Genomic DNA, 27,312 nt, shown 5'->3' with positions numbered 1-27,312 from the left:
AGCTGTGGAGCAGAGTATCAAAGAACGTCCGAATCCATCCGCTATTGCGCGCAACATTCATCCACTTTATGGTAAATTTTGCGGAAAGATCTTGGTTTGCGGGATTACGAACTCCAACATTCCAGCATTGAAGCCGAATGATCATCAAGCGCGTCGTCCTTTCGGAAAAGGGGTCCAAAACTAAGATCCATGGCCATGATCTAGATTTTCACAAGATATTATAGTTCAGCGATAAGCTCACTTTTGGTTGAATAGGTACGTTAGTGAACAAAATTGTTGCATTTGAAGTGATGGTAATCTACAATCCACTGCTGAGACGCCATTATAAACTCAAAAGGTTACTATTTGGTGTCTATGGAAAAAGGACATCCTTGGTCCATATTGCATCACAAACGAAGTCGGACGTATTGTTAATTAGGCACGCTAGAGAGCCATGATGAATGACTTATTCGTTTCTGAATTAGCCCGAGACGATTGCCATCTTTGTACTGTAAAAAGTGATCGATAGTTGGTCTTCTGGACTGGAATTTATTCGAGTCAGCCGCTGCCAGACATTAAAATTGTAATAGGGAATCCCATTGTTCTCGCGGTCACCAGAGACCCACCTCTTCGCATTAAGCCTTCAGGTGTTCCATTGCACCCCAGAAATTTCTTGTCGTCAAAAAAATATATATATTCCCACAACTAGGGAGAGGATAGCCTTACTGAAGGCGAAGAGCCCACTGCCCATGACTGCCGGCACTACGACAGTCGGGTCTAAGTAACCGGAAACGGACCTGGATTTTTAATCGAATTGCTTCTGGAATATTTAATGCCGCAACAACAACAACAGCAGCCCACTGGCTCTCTTGCGGTTAACTAAGAGCCAAAAGGATGTCACGACAGCGCAAGGGCCGTTGGAAGCCATGCGCTGGCCAAGCTCCCGCGAAGCACTGCTATCCAGTAGTAGAAGACACTTGGGGAGTGAAGTACCGATGGCGCCCTTCCTTCTAATAGCGAATGCCCCTTTTACCACATTTCTCCTTGGTTCAAACGAACTCAGCGCTGAAAATTAAAAAAATTAACTAATTTTAAGAAATAATGCAGCAACAGTATATAACTTTCCAACTCTAAAAATAATTTCATACGAAAACAACAATGATGTAAAAATATCTTGTGCTCTCACGGGTTAAGGAATTCTTCTTATTTACTACTTTCTCGCTTTTAACATCACTCAACCATTTTTCCTGTACTTTGCCTTCTCGTTCTACTAACACACGCACACGATTGAGCTTATCTGCTTATCGCTGCGTGACTGCCCCTTGTGTTCTTCATCTTTCATCTTCCTTGTCGTGGCATCCCTCGTAGCCTCCTGCCTCGTGTGTTAAGATAAAAATCTCGTTTCGCGCGTTAATAACGACTTGACGCCGAAATTTTGTACACCGAAGTTATGATCAGAATTTAAATGTGTCACTGGCGTTGCTGTCTGTCTGTCTGTTGCTTTGTGAACTGGCATGAAGCACAACAATTGCGGTGACATGCTATGTGTTCCCAACATCAACGCATAATACCGTCCCATCGTGTCGGCGGTCGTTTCATGATTAATCCCTTGACGATTTCTTAACATCGTGCGCTCACATTCATCATTTTTTCCATTCGTGCTTTTTTATTCGGAATTTTATGTAAAGGAAGCTAATGTACTTAAGCGCTTAATTTGCTTGTATTTCATGTAATCTCGTTGAGATGACCTTACGGACGGTATAAATTAACTTTGTTGTTGTATTCCATTATGAACGTGTCTTATTTAGTATGAGATTACGCAGTTTATACATTGCAAAGCCTTCAATCCGTTTATATTGAAAAAAAGTTAGTTCCAGATCCGAATTTATTTCCGATTCCTCGTATTTGCGTAGCTCTCTGCCCGAATATTTAGTCGAACCCGTGATTTTTGACATCATTTTAAGTCAGATATTATACCGTTAGCGGTATAGTCTTTCACAATTTTCCACAAATTGCCCTAAATCAAGTCACTTTCTAAAGTTATCTGGTTGGAAACCTCATTCCTATCGTATGTAAAACTGCAATACATAACCTCACCTTTCCATGGAAAGTGAGCTTAGAACTGTTGTAGTCCAAACTTGAATAGTCGGCCATGATGTTTTTAGCTGCAAACAATACGGATTCGTCAACGATAGTCTAGTTTTGCAGTCTAAAGACTATCGACTTAGTCTTCATATTATAAACTCTCTATCTAGTGCTGTTAGCCATTGGATCCTGTTTGGGACAAAAATTATAAAGGCAATCAAAAAGGAACAGTTGAGTAGTTTCCACCTTATCTTCTACCAATCAGCTTCTGCGTCTAGTATGTAAGGTTCCGTACCTTACAAAATGCTCGTCAATAACGCAATGGCCTGCAAAAAGCCCCACAACTAGGGAGAGGCTTGCTTTACTGAGAGCAAAGAAATCATTAGATCTCTTGCGATCGATCTTGGGCCTAAAGGCTTTTATGACAGCGCATGTGCAGATGGTGACCGAGCGCTGGCCGAGCTCCCGTGAAGCCCAGATATCTAGTAATAGAACACAAGAGAATACGAGAGCACCGACCCGCACCAATTCTACTGATATCGATTTTAGGGTGCTTTTCTTGTTAGGTCATCATCTTTAAAATTTCCAGCGATTCCGCTGTGGCCTGGTGTCCATGCCAGTCTTATAACAAATACACTCGATGATATTGAAAAAGAAGTTAGGCACTCCTTGACCAACCTAAATGCACTGTTACTGAGTTCAAGGTTAGTGTCGCCGCCCTGGTATCTGAGTGGATGGTTACTTCTCTGAATGAAATTGCATTCTGGAGCAACAGATCTACTGCTACCTTAATGACTTCAACCTTGGCTTAGAAAACACTGCAATAGTCAGGAAGTCGGAAGCTGAAGTTGATAAAGAGCTTCTGACAGTAAACCCCTCCGCCAACCTTCCCCACAAGCTGTGATCCATCCGTAAAGAAGCTCTCTTCTCCAAAACCTTCTTCCCACATATAACTCCCTCGCCGGAATATGGACAGAAAAGCAGCCGCCAGAGTTCGGTTGGGCGACTCCATGATCCAAGTTATCTGGTATGAAGTCAAAGTATATAAGGATTTCCAAATGTGTTCAGACATAAGACATCGGATAAGGAATGTGTTACTATCCTCGTTATATTAAGTTGGAGCTTCCTCTTTCAGCTGACAGCTAAGCAATTTATTTTATAAGAGCAGCGTTTTTTTCGTATGACTGTCCGCAATTTCGTCTGTAATTTTAATTAATTTAGTGAAGTTCTTCCTTTGCGACCCATCATCTCAAGCCGCATTTCCCATGCAAAGAACTGTAACGGAAAATTTGGGGGACACAACATAATCTCGCTACGATGAAAACAACGACTAGATTTGCAATGCTGGAACATAATCTTATGAAGACGAACATTTTCCATCATAAGTTCTATAATCTACACCTTATTGCTTCCTTTTTGTATGATTTCTATCTATATGAATAATAGAGGTAGCAGGTACCTTCTTTTTTGAGCTTCCGGCGTCTCAGGTCTATGTTATATGATGAAAAATGGTGGAGAAAGTAAGCATTGTATATACCAGGATCTAGAACTACAAGTTTACTGTTACTAGTCTAAAAAAAATCTGTATGAGAAAGAAAATAATAATCCTTCGATCAGAAAAGTCTGACACCCAGATGCCTAGAACACAAAATGCTTGCTTTCGACCCATCACGCTATTGTTGCAAAGAGCGTAGCGGAAAAGGTATCCTCGAAATATTTAAGCATTCAACTAGATTTGCAATGCTCATAACCTTTGAATCCATTTTCCATCATAAGTTCTATAATCTACACCGTTGATTGAAGTTTTTTAATTTCTATCTATATGAATAATAGAGGTAGCAGGTACCGTCTTTTGTGAGCTTCCGGCGTCTCAGGTCTATGTTATATGATGAAAAATGGTGGAGAAAGTAAGCATAGTATATACCAGGATCTAGCCTTACAAGTTTACTGTTCCTAGTCTAAAATCTGTAAGAAAGAAAATAATAATCCTTCGATCAGAATAGTCTTCCGCAGATGCCTAGAACACAAAATGCATGCTCGTACGCTATTGTTGTGAGCGTAGGAAGGAGAATCCTCGAAATATTTAAGCATTCCATTCCAGCTCAAACCTTTCTCCACTCTTTCCTGTCAAAATCGGCACACCGTTGATTGAAGTTATTTAAATTCAATCCTTAAAATAACTGCTTGGCCCAACTCTTCACACCTCGAACGCACGGCTACACTGTGGAAAGTGTCGCAGCATTAATTCTAAACGTTTATCTACATCTAAATTTATTGATAAGCATTCGCCGAAATAATCGGCTTACGCGACCCGTAGACACATTACGCCTTTGTTGGTGCGAGCGACGCAGCGCAACGCGGTCGCATCACAAGTGCTAAGTAGAGATTTAACACAAATTGGAAATTAACCGAAATTATCGAATTTTGTACGCGTTTTGCTTCTTAATTACTATTTACTCGTGCAACAGCGGCTTTTGAGGCGAACATAACTTCTGATTTGTAACCGCAATAATTGAAAGCGCACGGTGTGACAAACGAACAGGCGAACACACGCACACACACAAAGACAAGGCATACAATACGCTGTAGTTAAGATTAAATTAGCGATACTCCTAAGCACTACAGCTTTGCTGCAAGTGAATATGCACATTTCGTTTGAATGGAAACTCACTCGGCGCGTTGACTGATATAATCAAGTTAATGGCGATATTATTTTGCTGTTAATGAATTCGAAAAGATGGCGAGTGACTTGCATGACTAATCTAAATGGCGGAATTTGTGCCACAACATTTTTGAAGGCGGTATCTGGGTGGCGGTGATGTGGTATGAGACCCGAGATAAGCAAATGACACTCTAAATGAAATTTACATTTTCAGCAAAGATAATATTTGTTTCGTAAACTTATCGGATATTAAGGAATATTTTCACTAAATATGAGAAACCTTAACTTAAAGTACGCTAAAGTATGCTACGTGAGCAAAGCATACTACTGCACATACATACGCCATTAACAGCTGCTTAACGTACAAAACGGCGGGTCCGTATGGTATCATACCATAAACGCTGCAGAAGCAGAAGAAACAATGGTTCCAAGGCTTGAAAGGAACTATAAGGCAAGTATCCGGTCAAGAGTCAAGATAGTGTTCCTACCAAATCCAGGTAGAAGAACGCATGAAAATGCTAAAGATTTTAGACCTATAAACCTCGCCTCCCTCATGCTCAAACACCTAGAAAGGCTAATGAACATACACATTAGATCAATATTAACGGACAACTTATCGACTGCACAACATGAATAAATGGTCGCTCAACAGAAACTGCCCTGCATGAGGTTATACATAAGTGTAATAGAAAAGTCATTACACATTTTGGTTCTTTTTTTTTAAGTATGGGGAAGCATCGAAAGCTGGAGTACGAAACTTTAATCCGATAAACCTAACCTACTCTCAACTCTTCCACGGAACCACCGGTTAAGTATTACGGACATTTAAGTCTTCTTTATTGTGCGGACTGGCGGACACCTAATCTGTTGAAAAGTCTCAGTTTTGTCATAATGAATGCTGACGCTTCGCTAACAGCTTTCCATTTCCCAGTCGACTGACACATGAGTATCGTTAAATTATCGACCATGAAAGTACCACCGAGTGAGTTCTTCAGTTTTGCCCCTGTATTCGAAAAGCGGGAGCAATAAAATAATACACTCTATACACTGTACACGTCGGACAGTTCGGATTAATGTCATTGTGGAATCTGTTAAGGCAGCTTCTAAAGCACCCATGTCCACTAAGTATTTGGCTCAGATTCAGATCGCCATGTCGACTGTCTACACTCTGTAAAGGCAGCTTCTTAAGCACCCGTGTCCACTATGTATTTGGCTCAGATCCAATCCCCAAGTCGTCTGTCTATACATAAGTGGACCTCCGGTATAAATCTGTGTATCCAGCGCCATTTGGATGAGATACTCCATCCTTGCTGCCACATTTTGGTGCTCTTGTTCTTCTTCTCTGTCTTTACCGATGCTGTTTTAGGATAGCTGATATAATCGCTCGAGTTCATCTTCCTGGACGTCAATGAGCGGCTTACTGGCTAATACTTCAGCAGCGTCAGTTGATAAAGTCCGGAAAGCACTTATTACACGAATTGCAGAAAGCCTAAGCACTGCAATTTTTTTTTTTTGTATACGCTTTTATATCCAATGCCTGTATTCATATTGGTGCTGCAGACAATTTTACTAAACGCATTGCTTTTGCTGTTAAAAATCGCCGGCTGGAACGCACGCAGCCTCTATTGGCCGTCATTCTCGATAGAGCATTATAAATTTTGTTTGCTTTACAGGAAATATACGCCAGGTGTTATTTAAATTTAATTTGGAATCCAATATTACTCTCAGATACTTCAGTTGCGGCTGTGAAGTAATCAGGGTTGTTGTGGAATCCAAGACAGAGTTGCTTAGCTTTCAGAATTGCAAACCAATTCTGATTTTAAATGATGTCACAGAATCTGGTTGGATTTTCGTCTTTTCGAACATACGCAAAACCAATATTCGAATCAGCTGTTTACTAATGTGACAAATCTTGTGAAAGCAATTTTAATAAAATTTGAAATGAGTTCGGCAATTTTTTCATGAAATTCTCACTGGACAATCGATAAAGTCAGCGGATTCTAACGCACCAGTCGACATATAGATGGCGCCACAAGGGGGCGCTAGATTCAAAAATTCCGGTTTACTTTGGAACGAACCCTGTATGTAACTCTTTTCTTTAAAGATTTGTGTCAACGATTTGCAAATACGTGCCGTTGATGCGCGGTATCCCGGTCTAAGTCATGATGCTTTCGTCTCGGGTATGAGTCACCCTAAGCAATATTTCCATATACAAAACTCCAAGGAGCATAAGTTCAACATAGCACATACGGCTGCACGGAATATTGTGGAAAGGACAATCGGAGTTTTAAAGACCCGTTTCTGCAGAGGTTACAACATTGAATACAATCAAGAAGTAGTAGTTCTTGCAAATGAGACTGACGAGGACAATTAATTTTTTCCAATCTGATTCCATGCAGAGCGAAGGCAAATATTTTGTGATTCAAAGAGCTACCTTATACACAGATAGCCAGGCGACATTGTTAGCTCAAAGATAAGCTTTACCGTGGGGCATGTCAACTGACCTTGTTCATAATTTGAGTTCCGGCTATAGTCATATTTTCGGAAAAGAAAAAGCAGACGAGTTGGCCAAGTCAAGAGCCTCTCTAGACGAGGCTGAGGCGGAGATAATACCCGCTTGGAACGATCAATAGGGAGCTAAAAACGCAATTAAAACAAATAATTAGTGGGGTAGTAGTCCACCTTTATGATGCGAGCTCATGGTGCGAATTTCAATAAGTTTGTGACCTCATTACTTCTTCCAATGTCTCATGACTCGCGTCTTTTTAAATAGCAAAAACATCTGTTTGATATATACAGTGGCTCCAAGCCAAAGTCGGACACCGTAGAAAAAATAATTGCTTCCTAAAAATATTTGAACAAAAGCAGTTAGAAAAAAAGGTAAAATATTTTTTCAATTACTTATTTGTTTCAGTTCCAAAATATAAAAACCAAACATATAAATTAATTCTGTATTATAAAATATTCTACTAAAACAGCATATAAGAGCAAATTCAATGCACAAGCCAAACTCGGACAGTGGCAACTATCCTCTAAATAAATGCAACTCTGTCGGAGAAGCGCAACCAACTTCAAGTAGAGTGTTTGGCTGATTAACGGAAATTCCCTGATAGTTTTTTTAATATATATATAGTTGGAATTACGATTTGTGATTTGAAAATGTCTAGGAAAAGAAGCCAAACTAATATTGAATTCAGAAAGTTGGTTATTAAGCATTCCAACGATGGAAAATCCGTGCGTGAAATTGCGGAAATTGTTGACAGAAGTCGTTCTACTGTCCACGATATAATTAAGCGCTTCAAAACCAACAAACAAGTGGAAAACAAGCTTAAAGCTGCACACAACAAGATTTTTACAGATGCAGATAAGCGATACCTGTTGCGAAAGGTTAAAGATAATCCTTTCCTTAGCGCACCAAAGATAGCTGTTATAGCTGAAAATGAGTTGGGGAAGAAATCTAGTGCATCTACTATTAGAAATCTACTTCATGAAGCTGATCAAAATGGTAGAAAGGCCCGACAAAAGCCGTTGATCAGCAAACGAAATCAGACCATCCGATTAAAATTTGCAAAAGAACATGAAAATAAGGATTTTTCGTTCTGGAAAAATGTTATGTTTACTGACGAAAGTAAATTTAATATTTTTGGCTCCGATGGAAAACCATATGTTTGGCGGAAACCAAATGAGGAGCTGCAACTGCGCAATCTGAGACCAACTGTTAAACATGGTGGCGGATCGGTAATGGTTTGGGGTTCATTTTCGGCTTCTGGACCAGGGTCTTTGCATTTTATTGACGGAATAATGAATCAGAATGACTATCTTAACATTTTAAGAGAAAATTTACCAAAAAGTCTTAAAAAATTGGATCTCAGTGATAATTGGTATTTCTATCAAGACAATGATCCAAAGCACAAGGCCTACAAAGTGCGTTCTTGGTTACTTTATAATTGCCCCCATGTTCTGGAAACGCCACCCCAAAGTCCAGATATTAATCCGATCGAAAATTTATGGGACTATCTTAACACAAAAATTTGACAGCATTCCGTATCAAGCAAAAATGATTTGAAATCTATCTTATTACAAGAATGGGAAAAAATCGAACCTAGTTTTTGCGAAAAATTAGTTAAATCAATGCCTAACCGGCTCAAAATCGTTATTAAAAATTAAGGTCTTCATACAAAATATTAGTTTTTAAAATATATATTGAAATTTCAAAAAACTTGTTGACTGTCCGAGTTTGGCTTGTGCATTGAATTTGCTCTTATTTGATGTTTTAGTAGAATATTTTATAATACTGAATTAATTTATATGTTTTGTTTTTATATTTTGGAACTGAAATAAATAAGTAATTGAAAAAATATTTTACCTTTTTTTCGAACTGCTTTGGTTCAAATATTTTTAGGAAAGAACATTTTTTTCTACGGTGTCCGACTTTCTATCTACATGGTGGTCCGGCAATTAAAAATACTCCGGAATCCTCTGCGAATGCAGGCACCTGAACTGATGATCATAAGAGACAGATGGACATTGCATTCTGGCTAGTCTTCTCGTTTTGTTGCTACATTTTTAAATAGCGCAATTGTTAGTGCTAAATAATTTACATTGTTCACTTAAATTTTTGTCTTGTTTTTATTCGTTTTCCATCTTTGTTCACAGCTGTTTGCGAGTTTCTTACTTTTCGTGTGTCACAGTGCATCTCAAACTGCTCGCTACATTGGTTGTTACCTTTGATAACCAATTATTTTTTTATTGCATTTATTTTTTGTAAATATTTTTGTCATTGCTCTTTTTACTTTTATAATTTAAATTTTTTCTATTTTTATTTAATATTATTTTTTATCATTATGACTTGCAATTTCTAGAATTATTCTGTAAAAGGCGAGTAGGAACGTTTTGTTTCTTGCTGGCTATGTGACGGGCTTGTCCATCTTAAATGTGCTGGACTGACAGGCAGGATATTGGATTCTATTCTTGATAGTAAGGGCTTGCGTTGGTCTTGCATAAAATGCAAACTGACAGCAATTGAATTATTTAAAGTCTTTAGGCAGGCGCGCAATAATTTCAAGGAGATTGGCCGTGAGCTTGAAACTCTTACCGAAACATTTAGGCATTATGAAACGTTGTTTCAATCATTTAAAAGCCTAAATGATTACTAAATGATAAACCTTCATCTAAACGTAAACGTCCGTCTGATATAGAGACCACTGTATCTTCCTTAAAAAGAATGCCCACACCCAACATTGACCTCATCAATCTTTCTTCCCCTTGTTCTCAAGGAGAGAAGGTTTCGTCTGCTCAGAATATAGAGAAAGCTGTAACTGAACATGGTAAGCGAAAAACTTCTCACGATCCGCTTCCAAATAACTGTAAGTTAGGTAATAAAATTTAAATGAAATACAGCGGAAAAAGTCAATTTTTATCTCAATTTTCAATTTTTGTCTCAAGACTTGCTGCGGATACCACAGTCGATGACATAAAGAGTTACATCTCGTCAAAATTAAAAACGGACGAAACAGATATCCGAAAATTTAATTTCAAATACGACAGGGATATTTCATCATTTAAGATTGACATATCCGTTGACAGTTTTCCGTTGGTTCTTGAAAACTCATTTCTCCTTGGCTAATAATTCTGATCATTGTTTTAGTAGATTTCAATTTACCGTGTGTATCATGGAAATCTATTGACGATTACATCATTTCTTTTAGTATTCGCCTATGTTTTAACGAGTTCCTAGATGAAATGTCGGAGTTGGGTCTTAAACAAATTAATTTAATTTCAAACAAGTTTGATAAGTTCTTAGGTCTTGTTTACGTTGATAACGCTTCAATATTCTCGTTTGTCCAATGCGATCCTTTCGTTCTGCCAGAGGACTCGTATCATCCCGCTTTGGAAATTAATATCGAAACCATAGCCAACTTAGTTCATAATAACTCACAAGACCTTTGTTCGCGGTTCAACTTTGCGAAAGCTAATTTTAAGAAGATTAATTACGAACTTTCTAAAGTAATTTGGCCTGATTACAATGACAATATTGAATTCAGTGCCTCCCATTTTAATGAAACTATTTTAAATTTATTTGAAAAATAGTTCCGAAATGTAATGTTACTCAAAGAACGAGTTCTAATTTATGGTTTTCAAGACAACAACAACCCTATCGAGCAGAATCAACTGCACGGAGTCAGGCGACTCCAATCCAGTTGAAACCGAGAGTGAGTAGAAAAGGAAGCAGGGAGGTAAAATGGAGGTCAGATAGCGGAGATTGCTCCGAAGCGGTATTTCTTTCCAGGAGCGCAGGAAGAGCCTACGAGTTTGCAGATTGCCGTAATCAGAAATCAAAACGAAGGCATCAGCACCTCGGGTAGTTGGGAGCAGCATTGCGGGAGCTGAATGGAAACTCAACATCACCATTGATGATGAATCTTCCAAATTCATCTGGCAGCAGGGATTCCGGCTGAAGTATTGATTCAGCGCGGTAGTTATGAGCCCCTGGAAGCCTAAAACGTAGGCGGAGGAGGACAGCCACGAACCACACAGGTGCTAGTGGACGAGAAAACTACTCATTCCGCCATCCACACAGTCGAGCAGGTTGCTACTACCACTGTCATAGAAGAAGAACTAAATATGTCTTTTAGCGAGTGGGAAGGGGCGCTACCTTTCATATTGGAGCTCCTGGACGGGGTGAAGGTTACTGTCAGTCATAGATTCAATCCTATGACCATGAATCTTCAGAGGAGACGTTAGAGGCCTCAATTCGAACACACAGCAGAAGAAACTCTAGGGCTAAATATAAGTAGAGTAAGTCAGGTAGATATTTTGTTTCAACAAATGAAGGCCTTCAGGGAAGACATACCACTGGCTCTTCTTCCAAAGGCCGACGTTACGAAGAAGGAAATCTTCACTGAGAAGTTTAAAGTTAGTCTCAGCTATAAAGCATTTGTTTACCATCTGAGCCTACTACTGAGGGCAGCGCTATCCAGGAAGGTGTTTTTATTATTTTATTGTATGAATATTAATATGCAGTAATTCAATGTACATTCCAAACAGCGTCTATTGTGGGTATAAACAAATTAATTAAAACCAAAGATTTTCATAAATTTACCTCACAATGAAAATGAGCCGCATATATTAAAAATAACATAAATAAGACATTAATATTTTATTGGACCGCCTTTCGCTTGTACGGCTTGTAGACGTATGGGCATCGATTGCAAGAATTTTCATTTATATGTGGAAGGAATTCTGCGCCATTCCGCGTGTAAGCATCCAAAAGATCCTTTTTCGACAAAATCCTATGTTTGCGGACATTTTGTTCGAGACAGGCCCATAAGTTTTCAATTATATTTCGATCCGGAGATTGTGGTGACACTTCTACTATATGTGGACAATTATATAATAACCATTCCCGCGCAACAAAAGATCTATGCTTGGGATCGTTGTCCTGATACAAATAAAAATCTTCTTCGATCCCCAGTTTTCCAAGAATCGGGCTTAATGGTTTGACGTAAAATGTTTATATCAACGAATTTCTTCATTATGCCTGGAATGTGATGTAGATCATAGTACCATTAAGTAAGATTTTGCAGTGGAAGTTCGCAGTTCTTTTTCCGCCAAACCATTTGTTTACTATCTGAGCTAAATAAATAAAATTTTCTTTCGCTAGTCAATTTTTTAATTTAATCTTAAAAAAATAATATTAGCAGCTTATATGTACATAAGTGCTTTTTTACGTCACGAACCTTTTGTCAAAAACTCATATCCTTTAGAACATACTTCTTCGCAAACTTCAGACGCTTCTTTCGGTTTTCTGGCTAATAAATGATCTGTGTCGCGATATCCGCCCATTAAAACCGTGCTTCCTGACGACTCTTCTTACTGTTACGGGGTTGATAAGGAAATTTAGTTGGCTTCGAATTATATCGGTCAGTTTTGGAGCATTCAGATGAGGATTTTTTCAGTTTTCCGGAACGATAATTGTCTCATCTCTCCTGGTAAAGGCTTTCCTTTTTTACAATTCAATCACTCACTGTATATTTTCCATACTAGTTTATCGATCCACCTTCACCAATTGCGGGGATACCAAATTCAGACATTGCGGCATAAAGGCAGCTCATTTTCGTGCTGTCAAATGCAACTTTCAAGTCGACGAACAGGTGGTGTGTGTCGATTCCCTTTTCACAGGTCTTTTCCAAAATTTGTTGTTGATTTTCCAGGTCTAAAGTCACACTAATAAGGTCCAATCAGTTTGTTGACGGTGGGCTTTAATCTTTCACATAATACGCTCGATAGAACCTTATATGCGATGTTTAGGAGACTTATCTCACTGTAGTTAGCGCAAATTCTGGGGTCTCCCTTTATGTGGATTGTGCAAAGCACACTTAAATTCCAATCGTTGAGCATGCTTTCGTCCGACCGTATTTTACAAAGGGATGCACGTTCCTTATCAGTTCTTCGCCGCCGTCCAGCAATCCATCGGTCCCGCCACTTCACTTGTTCTTCAGGACGGGTAATTGCTATTTCAACTTCAAGGTCGGGCAATGGAACGGCTGCTCAATCGTCATCGATTGGAGAATCGGGTTCATTGTGCTTTCAATACCATTCAGCAAACTGGAGAAGTGTTCCCTCCATAATTTTAGTATGCTCCGGGCATCGGTTACTAGATCACTTACTTGGATTCTATAAGAGTTTGCTCCGGTCTTAAAACCTTTTGTTAGTGGCCGCAATTTTTTGCACAATTTACTTGTCTCTTCATGCTCACGCATTTCGGTCTCTTTTTTTTTCTGTCTGCAAATGCGTTTCGCTTCCCCCTTCAATTCTTCTTACCGAATTAAAAAATGGGATCACATTATCGGTGCCTGCAAAGCCATCATATCCCTCTGAGATATGCCTGTAAATTCTCCCTCCGCCAGTAATCGTGCTGCTGATTTTGCTGCGCAGTTTTCAGCTGGAAAGCAAATTTTGCTGCAAACCGTTATAAATGGTTGGTTTCTTGCTTAAAATTCATATACAAAGAATTAAAAATAATCGACTACGTAAATAAAAGTTTAGCCTTCTGCTTTCAATCATGAACAAATGCCTTTGAAGACAATAACTTCAGTCGAATAAGGGAGTCATTTTTAGCTTCAAGATGTATTTTTATCCACACTCACTCGTATTCGAAAATCAAATTCGATTTTATGAAATTTTTTCTTTGTTCAATTAAAAAGTCTCAAAGCAAACCACCGTAAGTATGGTCGCCTGCGTCATCAGTATTGATTTCGCCAAATATGGCGTCGGCTCACAGCATTTGAATGATGCTCATGGCTTTTGATGAAAAGTCAACACCAATGTACATGTAGAAGATGAAAAATTGTTGGCCGAATGAATGATCAAACAGTGTCCTGGAAAGCACACAGAGCGTGGCGACACGGTGGCACATTGACGCAATGGCACACAACCGTAGTTGTGATATGTTTTTGTAGGAGGACGTAATAAATCTTGTATAAATGTGTGTGACCTCCAAAATATATGGCAGGTTCTGTAAATTTAAGAATCTTAAATTATAGAACTGCAGCACTCGTCTTTCTAATGGCAAATGGTATTCTACAATAAATAGCAAACCTTCTCTCGGTTTATGCCAATATAAAGTTGCTCAGTACCAGAAAAATTATGACCCAGTGGTTATTTAGCGGCAATAGGTTCGTGTGATATATGTAACCAGGCCTCTAAGCCAGTGTAATATAGTATTGGACAAATTTCGGTGCTTTAACCACGATGGTGTAACTAACCTCCTCTCGGATTTATGCCTATAAAAAGTTTCTCAGTACCAGAAAAATAATGACCCAGTGGTTGGTTGGAGTCAGTGTGTTTGTAATCTGTTGAGTATTTTTCCTTAATGAGTCCCTTAGTAGTTTCATGTGAAAGATGGATCCCGGTTCCAGCACGTTGTAGTGTGAATTGCCGGCTAAAATAGCTCGCGCACTTCTTCGGGTTCGAAGACTCATGTCCATTGAATTGAATTTCAACTCAGTCATCATGTATCTTCAGGTTAGACAAAGCCTTGACAGTAGTCCAAAGCTTACTCACACCAGTGGAAAGGCTGCAAGATTTCAGATGCTCTATCAACTTTGTTCATTTATGTTGATTTACCATTGGTCGAGGACCACAGGGATCGGCATGGTGTAAGGTGGCGCGCTTATTAGCTAAAACAACTGCTTCGACTGGGAAATCGGGGCGAAGTTCCGCGATTCTTCCAGCCGATATGAAGAGAGTGGTAACAGCTGCGATCACCTTGCAGAATTGACGTTTGTCAACGATTACGTCCGTAGGAATGGGAAGTGCGGTGAAGGTGCTGTCGGTAATTTTTGTGCAGCCGACACAGTTAGCTTTGTTAAAGTTAACGTACCATAGGTGCGGTTGTCTACAGATATAAAGTCGGGAGGTTTCTCGATGGTGAGAATTTTGGGCAGATGGTCTGAAGCAAGAATTAGCATAGGTCGTCAGGTTACAACTAGCGATGGTAATATCAGGCGAGCTATTACAGGTGCCCGTGATTCTGGTGGTGGCTTCATCATTCATTGTGCAGAATGTCGAATCGTCTATGTGTTCCGCCAGCTCCGTATCCTACCATCATTTGACAGGAATGCCAAAAATCGTGATGTGCGTTAAAGTCTCCTAGCACCAAAAGGTTTTCACCACGAAGTAGCGCACCTATGTTCGCTTAATACCCTGTAAGGCAACATGCAACTAGGGAGATGTATATATTAAATATTTCGAGCACTACTTCACCTTCCCGGATGGCTATACCCTGACATTTAAGAGTAGTATCCCTGCGGTCGATGTCTCTATCGATGAAACGATATTGCACGGTATGAAGGCTAGGCCGCCTACATTATCTCAGTCGAGATATTATGTAAAACGTTGGAACCTATAGAACTCAGAAGATCTAAACGGCTGTTTAACTTGGTTTCTGGGACCGCAGCTATCGATACACGTAACTCGTTTCTTGAGGCCTCAGCTGGTCTTAAGGAAGCTCCAACCATTGAGTGTATTACACCGAACCGAAGTTGAGTTTGGATGGGACTTTTTAGCGCAGACGCAGCAGAAAAATTCTTCCGAGACCGGATTGGACTCAATGTCAGCATGAGTCAGGAGGATGCGGAGCAACACTGCTGCTACCTCTATGGCAACCATTTCCGCTTGAAAGATGCTGCACTGATTCTGAAGACCAAAACTAGATTTGGTGGATAGCTTACGAGAGTGTAATCCTCCACTAACCTTCCCCGCAAGTTTTGATCTATCCGTGAAAAAGCTCACCGCCTTCCTCATCCAGTGAGTCCTCCCATAACTCGTCGGTGATCGCATTCCCTGTCGCTATTCAATAACAGCAAATATGTAGCCAGTAAAATGATGACTTTATATGAAAATACTTCTCACAATTAGTAGCACTTGAACGCTGCTTTCATGATAACACGACAGAGGTCGCTGCTGCCTCCTCAACCGATGGTTCAATTTATTTTAAAAATTAAAGAAGGCTGCTTGCGCCTAAAACTATTTTTGCTGTTAGGGCTATTATTTGTCTCAGAAAAGCGCTACCGAATATATGAGAAAATGTTTTGTGAAATATTAACTTTCACTTATTTAATAATTTTCATTTAATTATTTACAAATTTAAATATTAAAAGTCTTAAAAAAATAGATATAAAGCAAACCACGAGCAGAATCTTTGTCATTCCAGCAAAACAATCAGTCTGAGCAGGTAGTTCGCGGATGTTAATAGCTCTACGGCTGTAAATAGCACGTTGTCGTGTAAGACGAAATGTTTTGCGGCCTTCGCTGTGGCCTCTTAAAATCAGCTGAAGCGCGCGTCCGTCGGTGATATAAAACTGAGTCCCTCTTCGGCCGTCGCAAGCATTAGTTCTGGAGACTGAGCCAGAAACGCCTTTTCAGCTCATGCAACTTTAGGTCGGTGCCACCGTAATTGGTGCACACACTTCTTCTTCTTCTATTATGGGTGGGTTTACATTACCGAAATGAACCCGGTTTTTTTATCGCCCAAGAGAATCGGTATTTCTGCGATTTAATTCTGTTTGGTTTGATCCAGAAGTAGGCTTAGTTCTTTTCACTATCCTTATCGGACAGCGCCAAATCAGGCTTAATGCTTTGCACTATTAACTCTTCTTTAAGTTTTTTTTACAGTGTTGTACATACTTTTGGGCGTTTTTTTTTACCCAAAAACAAATTTCCAAGGAAATTTGAAAGCTTTGTTAATTTTATTATTATTTTTTGTATGTAATACAATTTGTAAAGAAAATAATTATAAGTATAACTTTCCAAACCATTAAATATTATTTTTACTTGACAGCCAGTTTCAGGAAATCATTTCTGAACCTTTCTAAGGCTTTAAGTCGCACAGTGAGTATATCATCTTAACCAATCTTAACCTCCAAGCATGTTTCACTTCTAATAGCTTAAAAACACAAAGCGGTCTTCGACGGTCTTAACGAATCTTTATTCCCCAGTCGGCAGCTTTGCGATGCAGGCTCTGATGAATTCCATTATCTGATCATACCGCTACTTGCACTTTATAGTATTTCCAGAATCACATTGGCCAGCGTACTTTGCCTTCACCCATATCTATGGAGTTCTGGCTCCTTATAGCGGGTCACTTTCTTCCAATTACACGTGGACGCAAACTGTATGTATTTTGGCGTAACCGTGCTACCTTTATATCCTTAAGCATAGTACCCATTACTCTGCGCTCACAATCCTGTAAACCTTCCCGTTTTCTAACCCAGTTTAATTTCGTCTTTGTGTAGGGCTTAAGAGCCAGCAGATGGAGTAATCGTTCTCGTATTTTACGAATCGAAATGTTCTGTATTTTCAGCTTATCAGTTGTAAATTTTGTTCCTTGAGCCACTTCAGCTGCTGCTGTTCCTTCGTATAGTACGACCAGTTTTCATCAACTTCTTTTTAAGAAATCATTTCTGAACCTTTCTAAGGCTTTACGTCGCACTGTGAATATATCATCTTAACCAAAAAAAAAAAATTATTTTCCATTCTCTGTGTACTTCCTTCCTTCCTAGTGACGCGCAAAGTCCATATACTACCTTTGTTTGCATATTCCAAGCATGTTTCACTTCAAATAGCTTAAAAACACAAAGCGGTCTTCGAGGGTCTTAACGAATCTTTATTCCCCAGTCGGCAGCTTTGCGATGCAGGCTCTAATGAATTACATTATCTGATCATACCGCAACTAGCACTTTATAGTATTTCCAGAATCACATTGGCCAGCATACTTTGCCTTCACCCATATCTATGGAGTTCTGGCTCCTCTTAGCGGGTCACTTTCTTCCAATTACACGTGGACGCAAACTGTATGTATTTTGGCGTAACCGTGCTAACTTTATATCCTTAAGCATAGTACCCATTACTCTGCGCTCACAATCCTGTAATCCTTCCCGCTTTCGAACTGCATTTAATTCCGTCTTTGTATAGCGCCTAAGAGCCAGCAGATGGATTAATCGTTCTCGTATTTTACGAATCGAAATGTTCTGTATTTTCAGCTTATCCTGTTCTGAACCTTATGCTGTTCCTTCGTATAATACGACCAGTTTTCATCAACTTCTTTCCAAAGGAGTTTCTGCTCCATCGTCATAGATTCGTGAATCACCATCTCCAGCTGTTATGCTTTTACTGTCATACAGCAGGCAGGTGAAGTGTTGCCTCCATAATTTAAGTATGTTCTGGGCATCAGCCATTAGATCACCTAGAGATCTTCTTCTAAAAGAGAAGAGTAGAGCTGATCGTAAGTTCTGTTTCTTGAGCCATTTAAGCTGCTCCTGCTGTTCCTTCGTATTATATGACCAGTTTTCATCCACTTCCTTCCACATCTGTGAACATAAAGCAAATTCATATTGGTGTGTCTGTGCTATATCCTTAAACACAGTACCCATTACCCTGCGCTCACAATCCTGTTAACCTTCCTGTTTTAGAACTGCGTTTAATTCCATCTTTGTGTAGGACTTAAGAGCCAGCAGATGGATTAATCGTTCACGTATTTTACAATTCGAAATGTTTGGTATTTTAACTTTTTCAGTGTCAGTCTTCGAAGAAGTTCCTCCTCGATTGTTGTTGGGTTTTGGCCTGTCACTTAGAAACAACTTACTGTCACCGCTTTATTTCGAGTTCGCGTTCGAGTGTTTTTAAAAAGTTTTTAAAACCCGAATTAGGACCTAAAGAGACTTCAAACTAAATTTTCAGTTTATTAATTGTAATGATTCAAATGAATAGTACAAGATATTATAGCCTGCAAATCGTATTTACAACGCGGATAGTTGCTGGTCTTGTGTGCTTTCAATGTCATGTTCATTTTGATACTGATCTAGAATTTGAGGAGTTGCTGCGACTCCCAACATGCCGCTACTAAGAGGTGTTTCAACAAAACACCTTTTTTTCTACAAAAATGTTGCATGGTTTCTCCTGGCTTCCTGTAGCTGTTTTTCGTTTCTATTTATAAAATCATCCAATACTTTAGGCACCGTCCCCGAAATATGTTATATGTATGGGTTGTATTGGTGAAACAAAACGGGTTCTATTAAAGACACTTTATTTTCGAAACATGCCCACCTAAGAAGCAGTAAGAGTTAACAAGTTCCCGTTCGAGCCCGCACCGTTAGGGAAGTAGGTAGGTTGGAGAGCAGCGCTGTGGGCTTTCGGGATCAATTAGCACTAGCTGTGCCATTTTGATGCACTAGTCGTAGACCTTTTAATTATTGCTATCACATTTCATCTTTCAAACCATTTTGTGGTTTCGATGAAGCTACTAATGTCCGATATGCTTTTTGTAGACATCCATTCAAAGGTTGGTGCTTGATGGATTCCAAGGCTGGACATTCACAGAGAATGTGGAAAATTATTTCCTTATTCCCTACTGGACCTATTTAATAAGTCGTTAGTTCTTTTCTTGTCATATTTTAGGAAAGCTGAAACTGAAATATAGTCGAGTGTACTAATCCATTTTCGAACCAAACAGTTAGAGTAAGCTAGCCTCTTTCTAGTTGTTGGGGTTTTAACAGGCCATTTCCCTTTTGGCCTCCATTCTGTAAGGCTAGGAGTCTTACCAGACGCCATCTGCAGAAGCTGTATGGAAGTAGACGAGGTGGAAACATCTTAACACATCCTTCTTGTATGTCCCGCATCTGGGAGATCAAGACTTAAACACTTGGAAGCGTATGCCCTCAGACATTCCGCCGAACGCCAATGCAAATTTGTATTGGCCACTAAGTATTTTGCTAATTTATAAGTTTGACAGAAGTTCTTCTTTTCTATGACTTCACCAAGGACTACATATAGCAGTCCACATGCGATCTCTCTCGATCAGCCATTTAACCCAACCTAAATTAACCTAAATTGGAGTATCTGAATATTTACTAGATAAATATTTAATGTATGGACATAATTTCCGATATAACTTTCTCGAAAGTGTTCCTCGAAAGCGTTGATGAAGTCTTATGAAGTCTATCTCTAGATTTACACTGAGGCGGTGCGCAAACGAGTTTACGGTTTAAACGAGTTTGATTGCAGGAATTTACAAAGGCATGACAATGAGTTTGGATGTTTGCGTAGTTTGGAATTATTTCTCATTCTCCTGGCCTCTATCTCCCTCTTTACCATAGGAATATCAAGATCTTTATGAATATTTTCATTACGCATGTTCCATTGTGAACCCGTGATTGTTCTAAGCATTTTAGTTTGGAACCATTGAATTATATCAATGTTGCTTACACTGGTCGTGGCCCACGGTTGAATGCCATACATCCAAATCGGTTTTATGATTGCATTGTATTAGGAATAATTATTGTTTTCACTACTTCAAGAGAAACTTCTGGGTTTGCTGGATTTGAAAAAAAAAATCGCATTGAAATTATTATCGCATAGAAACTACATACGAAGCAGAGAAGGGAATTAAAAAACTGGAACAAATCTTGTATGACAAAGTAATTTTACAAAAAATCATTAAAATTTTTATCGAAAATCCAACAGACGTATTAACGAAGAGAATTTTGTCTTCCCTATTTGGAGATGTCTAGGCGTAAAGAACCCGAGTGTTTTGCATCGACATGTGACAATAGATGAAACACAATTCCAGTATTTCCCTCGGAAGTCACAAGTCAGTAAAAACGATGGCAAGAATCCATCAGTTGGGCTTCGAATTACTTTCGCATTGACCGTATTCTCCAGATCTAGCCTCCAGCCACTATGTTCAGTTCTCAATTCTCAAAGAAAAGTACGCTAGGAAGAAATTTTCGTAAAACTACGAATTTTGACAAAAAAAAATTGTGTTTTACTATGGCAGGCAGAGAACTTTTCAGTTGACCAGTTTGCAAATAGCTGTCATCGAAACTGAATGATCGAAATGAAGTTCTTGTAAGGAACCTTTGGTATTTGTGAAGAGTATTATAGTTCCGGTGCAAACGAAGTTAACGTTTTTTCTTTTTTTCTTGGATTTAATCCCTGGTAACTACTTCGTTTTTTCAAACAGTCAGTTTATCTTCTCTTCTTTACTGGCGTAGACACCGCATACGCGATTATAGCCGAGTTAACAGCGAGCACCAGTCGTTTCTTCTTTTCACAACGTGGCGTCTATTAGAACTGCCAAGCGAAGTCAGGTTCTTTTCCATCTGGTCTTTCCAACGAAGTGGAAGTCTTCCTCGTCCTCTGCTTCCTCCGTTGAATACTTTCAGAGCTGAAAAGTTTTCATCCATTCGGACGATGTACAGCTCATCGTTAAATCGAATGTGATATTCGCCGTGGCGCAAGGATCATAAATCTTCAGTTCAGTTCAGTTAGTTAGTGGGCAGTAATTTTCGTCGAATGAGGAGGTTATCGCCGCCAAAGAAGCTTACTTTGCCAACCTCCGGAAAAAACATTTTTCTAGACGCGTAGTGCTGGGTCGAGTCTTCTTCTTTTTCACTGGCATAGACATCGCTTACACGGTTATAGCCGAGTTAGCAACAGCGCGCTGGTCGTTTGTTCTTCTTGCTGATTGGCGCCCATTCGAGATACAAAGTGCAGCCAGGTCGTTCTGTCTGATCTCTCCAACGGAGTGAAGGTCTTCCCCTTCCTATGCTTCTACTGGCAGATACTGAATCAAAAACCTTCAAAGTTGGAGTGTTCTCTTCCATCTGGCCAACTTGACCTAGTCAGCGTAGCCGTTGTCTCTTGATTCGGTAAGTTATGTTAATATCGTCATATATCTTGTTCAGCTCATCGTTCCAACGACTGCGGTACTCGCCGTTGCCAATGCGCATAGGACCATTCATCTTCCGCAAAACCTTTATATCGAACACTCCTAAGGCTGACTCATCAGATGATGTATTTGTCCATGCCTCTGCACCAAGTAGCTGGACGGAAATGATGAGGGACTTGTAGAGTTTGGTTTTTGTTCGTAAAGAGAGAACTTTACTTTTCAATTGCCTACACAGTCGAAAGAAGCACCAGTTGGCCAGAGTGATTCTGCGCCTGATTTCAAGGTTGAATAGGGACAATCTTGAGAAATATAGTATAATTTTCCTAAACCGTTCGGTTTTCTTTTGGAGACCTAGTATTTATCGGAGCGCCCTCGTACCAACAAGCCATATTAACCACGTTATTGACTTAGTTGGCTGTCAGCTTTTTTGTCGGCTTGTTTGCGCGTGTTTTATTTTTTTTTTTTTTTGCTATTGTTTGTTGTCGATATGTTGCTGACAATATTGCCGCCACTTAGGTTATGCTGCTACTGCTGGTCGTCTTTCGGCTTGGTCTTTTCATTTTATTATTTCAATATTTTTTGTTTTTGTCAGTAACCACATATTCGTGGTAACGCCACAACGTTGAACATAAGAAATCAATAAGCAAGCGACAAAATCGCCAAAAATGGGCTTTGTTGTTGTAGCATGTGTTGTCGACTAACAGCGCGCCGTTTATGATGACGATGTTGCGATTAAATCGCACAAATATCGAACTCATAATCATATTTCGCTATATGATTACTAACGTCTACCGCACAGCGTGTTGCAACAGCGTGACCGCCCGCCCGCTTCACCTGCCACACGCGTGCGCCGCCAAGTCCGTAGTCCGTTGAGTCCATAGTGTGACGCCACACTTGGCGCTACTGTCTCCTGACGTCGCAGCGTGTCGTGTGTTAAGCAACCAATTGTTCAGCGCCGGCGATGAATTAATCACGTCGCCGATATTGTTGCCTACAACAACAACAACAACAACAACAATTATAAATATACAAATATAGTCGTAAATATATGCTAGCCTTTTAGGCACTGGCCAACATATGTATTTACATATGTACTCTTTCGCATACATACAGCCAAACCATACCATATTTCCATATACACGAGTTTTTGCTCACCGTCCGTCGTGGACGCGCGGTCGTGTCTGCGGTGTAGTTGCGGCGCGCTTCTTGCTTGCTGATTGTTAGATAATTTGCCTAAAAAAGGATGTGTGCATTTCCTACTGTTGGCGCCGTTGCTGTCGCCATGTGACATCGAAGCACGCGCGCATGCCGCCTCAGCACTGCCGGCGTGTAGCGGTCTTTCTCAGTGGAACACTACGAGTACTAAGTGATACAGTATGGTTTTTTACTGAATGCGGCATAAAAATTTTGGTGTATTCGGAAAAAGATATTAGGAAATGGGAGGACGGACGGGTGAGTCGATAAAGTAAGGAATCTGGAGTGAAGGAGTGAAGACATTTATTTAAAGTTTTGATACTACAAGTCCAGTTCTTCTGAACCTAATATTTATTGTAGCGGTTTACCGAATCTCGAATGGTATAAGCTAAATTTTACAATATAAAGAATGTTTATAGAGGCTACACTGGCCAGGTCATGCCGTCCGAATGAAAAAACTTCAGCTCAGAAAGTATTCGACGCAGTATATGTCGAGGCGTCAGTCATTTCAGGCATTATCTGCATAGACAAGCGAACTCACATAACCCCACAACAATTAATCCAGCATTGTTTAATCGCTCGATATCGGGCGCTACGACCCAGGCTCACCACGCAAAATAATGTGCCTTTCAACAGTTTCCTTCAGAAAATTGATTTTTTCGTGAGCTGTATGACATGCAGTGCCATCTTGTAGGAACCAAAAGTCGTCCTCATCAACAGCCTCTAATTCAGGCACGATAAAATCCCTTATCATGGCTCTATGGCTATGATCGAAAACAGAAGTATTAACCGGAATTAGGGCGAAAATGCGTGACTGAGGAGCCGAATGACCAAGCTTGGATTCGCCATGTAATGCCTAACGGCAATGCCGACGGAATTCAGGGTATAGTACATAAGCGCACTATGCCGCACTTGTGGATGTGTATCATTAGCGGCCAATACGAATCGTGCATATCGTCCGGAAAAATACCGATATCTTTGAAGATTTCCCCTCCGAGAGCAAAAAAAGTGCTTCAAGTTCGTTCGGCTACAAGTTTTGAAAACGTTGGATTGGCTATACACATTCGGGTCTTCTTGAGATACTCGCATTATCTACTAGAGTAAACGTGGTGCGAAACCGTACCTTGGTTGTTCGAATTACCGACTTTGCTGGGCAATTACGTCGACCGAATATTGGACGCAAAGGTTGATGCGTTGCGCGAATGAAAGTTTTGTAATCGTTGTTCTGAAGTAAGTCTGTTGAATCAAAATACGATCCCCAACATTGCCTTACTTTCCAGAGAAGAGTGAGAAAGAAACGAGGTAGACAAGGGCGTAGGGTTAAGCATCTAAAAAAAATGAAAGGACAAAATCGCCTGCCGTATACGAGATGTCTGTGGTGTCTTCCAAGGGTAGAAAGAAACCCTTCTTTTTCCGACAAGGTAGCGTTTACAACAAGTAGTATATCTATATATACAGATAACCAGGGTGTTTTGATATCACTAAAGCCTCACAGGGGTTCGTCTTAGTTGGTGAAATAATGCCTTAACCTCTTAGTGGATTTAATACACTACTTCACGACAAATCTACAATGAGTTTCAGGCCATAGTGATATATCAAGGAGCTCTGAAGCAGATGAATAAGCCAGAAAAGCACCACTCTTCAATTAGACACCGGAAAAAAGAGAAAACTTATGCCTTTGGCTGGTAGCAGATGTTTAAAGAGAAATATGTGATAAACTTTCAAACATGCAGATTTGACATGAATGGTATATTAGCCACACACGCCGACTATTAAAATTCAAAAGGAATGATATAAGAACTATAATAGGAGTGCTAGCAAGTCATCACTACCTAATTGGTAGACATGCCAGTAGACTAATAACGCCATGCAAACACCATAGATAGAAGAGGAGACTATCAAACATCTTCTATGCATTTGTAAATCTCTATGTGGGAAAAAAGTCGTAACTATCGATCGAGTGTTACTTGACGACGTTTCGGCGGTTGCTCAGATAAAACTTTTCAGCCTGATGAACTTCACCAGTAGCATGGGATGATTCAGAGAGAAGCCAATAGAGTGAGGGACATTAGTCCCGGTAATAAAGCAGTGAGCTTCCTAAAGGCCCAGGTGCGTCATAAGATATCCATTATACCTACCCTAAGTCGGTTCATTTTGAAATGACACAGAAAACCGGCTATAAATCACGTAACAGCTGTCAAAACCCATTTTAAACTAACTCCGAAAAATTATTGCCTCATTGAACAACACACATCTAACGAAAATCAACCGTTATTAAGGAAGTGATTCACATTCTTTGAAAACTCTCTAATCAGGATACATGACATGGCCATAAGATGATATGAAACAGTTATGAGCTCTCTGGTTTATATCGAAAAGAGATTATACGTCGACACTTTACAATGCTTGTCGACATTGATTATAGAATTTTGATGTTTTTATCAATCGATTAACTAGATGGGGTATATGTAGAACTGAAACTATTTATCTGCCTTATTAAAGGTATTCGCCATGAAGTCGAGGAAAAAATTACTGCTTCGGAGACAGCAAATGCATTATTTTTACAAATTTACTAGAGCTATGTGGTCTCAACATTAAACTTATCGGATTTTATTGTTACCAAAGCCTTTTGGACCTTAAGCCTTAAGCTTTGTTCAGATAATTTCTTATTTATTTTTAGAATTTCGAGAATACCTAATACACGTTGGTACGTAAAATGTTGTCCCTCGATTTGCTGACGTCATTTTAGCCCTCGTCTACTTCAAGCAAAGTTGTCTAGCGAAACAAATTCAATTTAAACATTGACTACTTTGGCAGCCTAGTACGAGATCTATCTGTTTATTCGCCAAGTGCAGCCCACTACTCTCGGACAATAGAACTGCGCTTATATGCAAGTAAATATGAATGTGAGTTGAAAAACTCGAGGTGACGGTAACAACTGTTGCCTAATCAAACGCATATCATCGCACGCGTGCTCACCTTAGCTTCGCGCTCTCAGCGCGACACGACCCCAATATGGCGTAGCGATATTGCATAATTAACCTCAGGTTGGACAAGCAATTGCTGTTGACACTACGTGCTGGTGTTGCTGCTTTTGTTGCTTGCGGTGTCTTCTTATTGCTGCCATTACTATTTGGGGCATTACTGAGAAAGATTTTGTATGCGCGAGTGTTGTGTATCTCTTCTCCGGTCTGGAGGCAAATTTAGCACGAACACCCATTATTACCGCCCCAATGTTCGCCTTGCTTGTATTGCCCTTGTCTGCAAGTCATTTTGCATTACATTTCCTGCGCTGACCGCAATTGTTATTAATTTAGATAAGGTGAATGTATTAGCGATAACTAATAATGCAATATTTGTGGAAAGTAGGCCAACTTAATGTGTAATTACTTACGTATAGGTGTACTACAAAATGTAAACTGAAGGTGGAAAAGCGCATAAATCGAAATTGTATACTTTTATAACGATCTGATTAAGGAAATATATTGATTTGATGAATTCGAAATTCAAAACCTAATTTGTTTTCAAACTCGTTATGTACATGCACTTAAGCTCAGCTTTCTTGGAATGCGGCGAATGTGGAACACATATCCTCTCAATCATTTGACAACTAAGAACTCGGAACTCCAACGCTCGGTCTTCTAAGTCCAAAGCTTCAGATCTTTATTGTATTCTAAACGGATATGGTTCGTTGACTGACCTTTTGCTTCCAACTAACTTAGACTATTTTTTCGAGAGTTAAGCTCAAATATATTAGGCCCGACTTCCTGTTGCGACTGTAGACTTAGCAGAGAGGACTATTCGACAATTTTATATCAGTTTCATCGTAGGTTACCTTTTTTACACTGCTCCTTTCTCGATTCTCCTTTCTTTACAGTATTACAAACAGTTATGACGATCTATGCTAGTGCCCCTGACACAGAAAAGTCACGGTCTGCATGCCAGCAATACGATTTCGAGATTAATGTTAGGTTCAACCTATACTTGTGTTGCTATTGTTCTAAGACTGATATTTTCCGGATTTTGGAGGAGCTTTTGCAAGCTTTCTGGTATCATCAAAGTAGCCAACCCATTGACCTTAAAGTTATCCTCTATACCCATTGACCTTAAAGTTATCCTCTATACTTAAATAAATTTTATTACATGTATGTCTCTATCCACC

The 27,312-nt window shown here is 39.7% G+C and overlaps 2 long non-coding RNA genes across 2 annotated transcripts; both read right to left on the bottom strand.

Moving 5' to 3' along the window:
• Window positions 1-3,099: 3,099 nt before the first annotated feature.
• LOC126754532 (uncharacterized) lies at window positions 3,100-5,356 on the bottom strand. Its single transcript, XR_007666299.1, has 2 exons — window positions 3,911-5,356; window positions 3,100-3,523 (listed from the first exon to the last, which is right to left on the bottom strand). It is a non-coding gene; the product is annotated as an uncharacterized LOC126754532 (long non-coding RNA).
• Window positions 5,357-17,024: 11,668 nt separating this feature from the next.
• Window positions 17,025-17,845, bottom strand: LOC126766389 (uncharacterized). The gene is made up of 2 exons (XR_007668861.1): window positions 17,698-17,845; window positions 17,025-17,095 (listed from the first exon to the last, which is right to left on the bottom strand). It is a non-coding gene; the product is annotated as an uncharacterized LOC126766389 (long non-coding RNA).
• Between the last annotated feature and the right edge of the window lie 9,467 nt (window positions 17,846-27,312).

This window comes from Bactrocera neohumeralis, chromosome 2, assembly GCF_024586455.1.
Source record: "Bactrocera neohumeralis isolate Rockhampton chromosome 2, APGP_CSIRO_Bneo_wtdbg2-racon-allhic-juicebox.fasta_v2, whole genome shotgun sequence".
Classification (NCBI taxonomy): domain Eukaryota; kingdom Metazoa; phylum Arthropoda; class Insecta; order Diptera; family Tephritidae; genus Bactrocera; species Bactrocera neohumeralis.
This window is presented reverse-complemented; position numbering and strand designations above follow the sequence as displayed.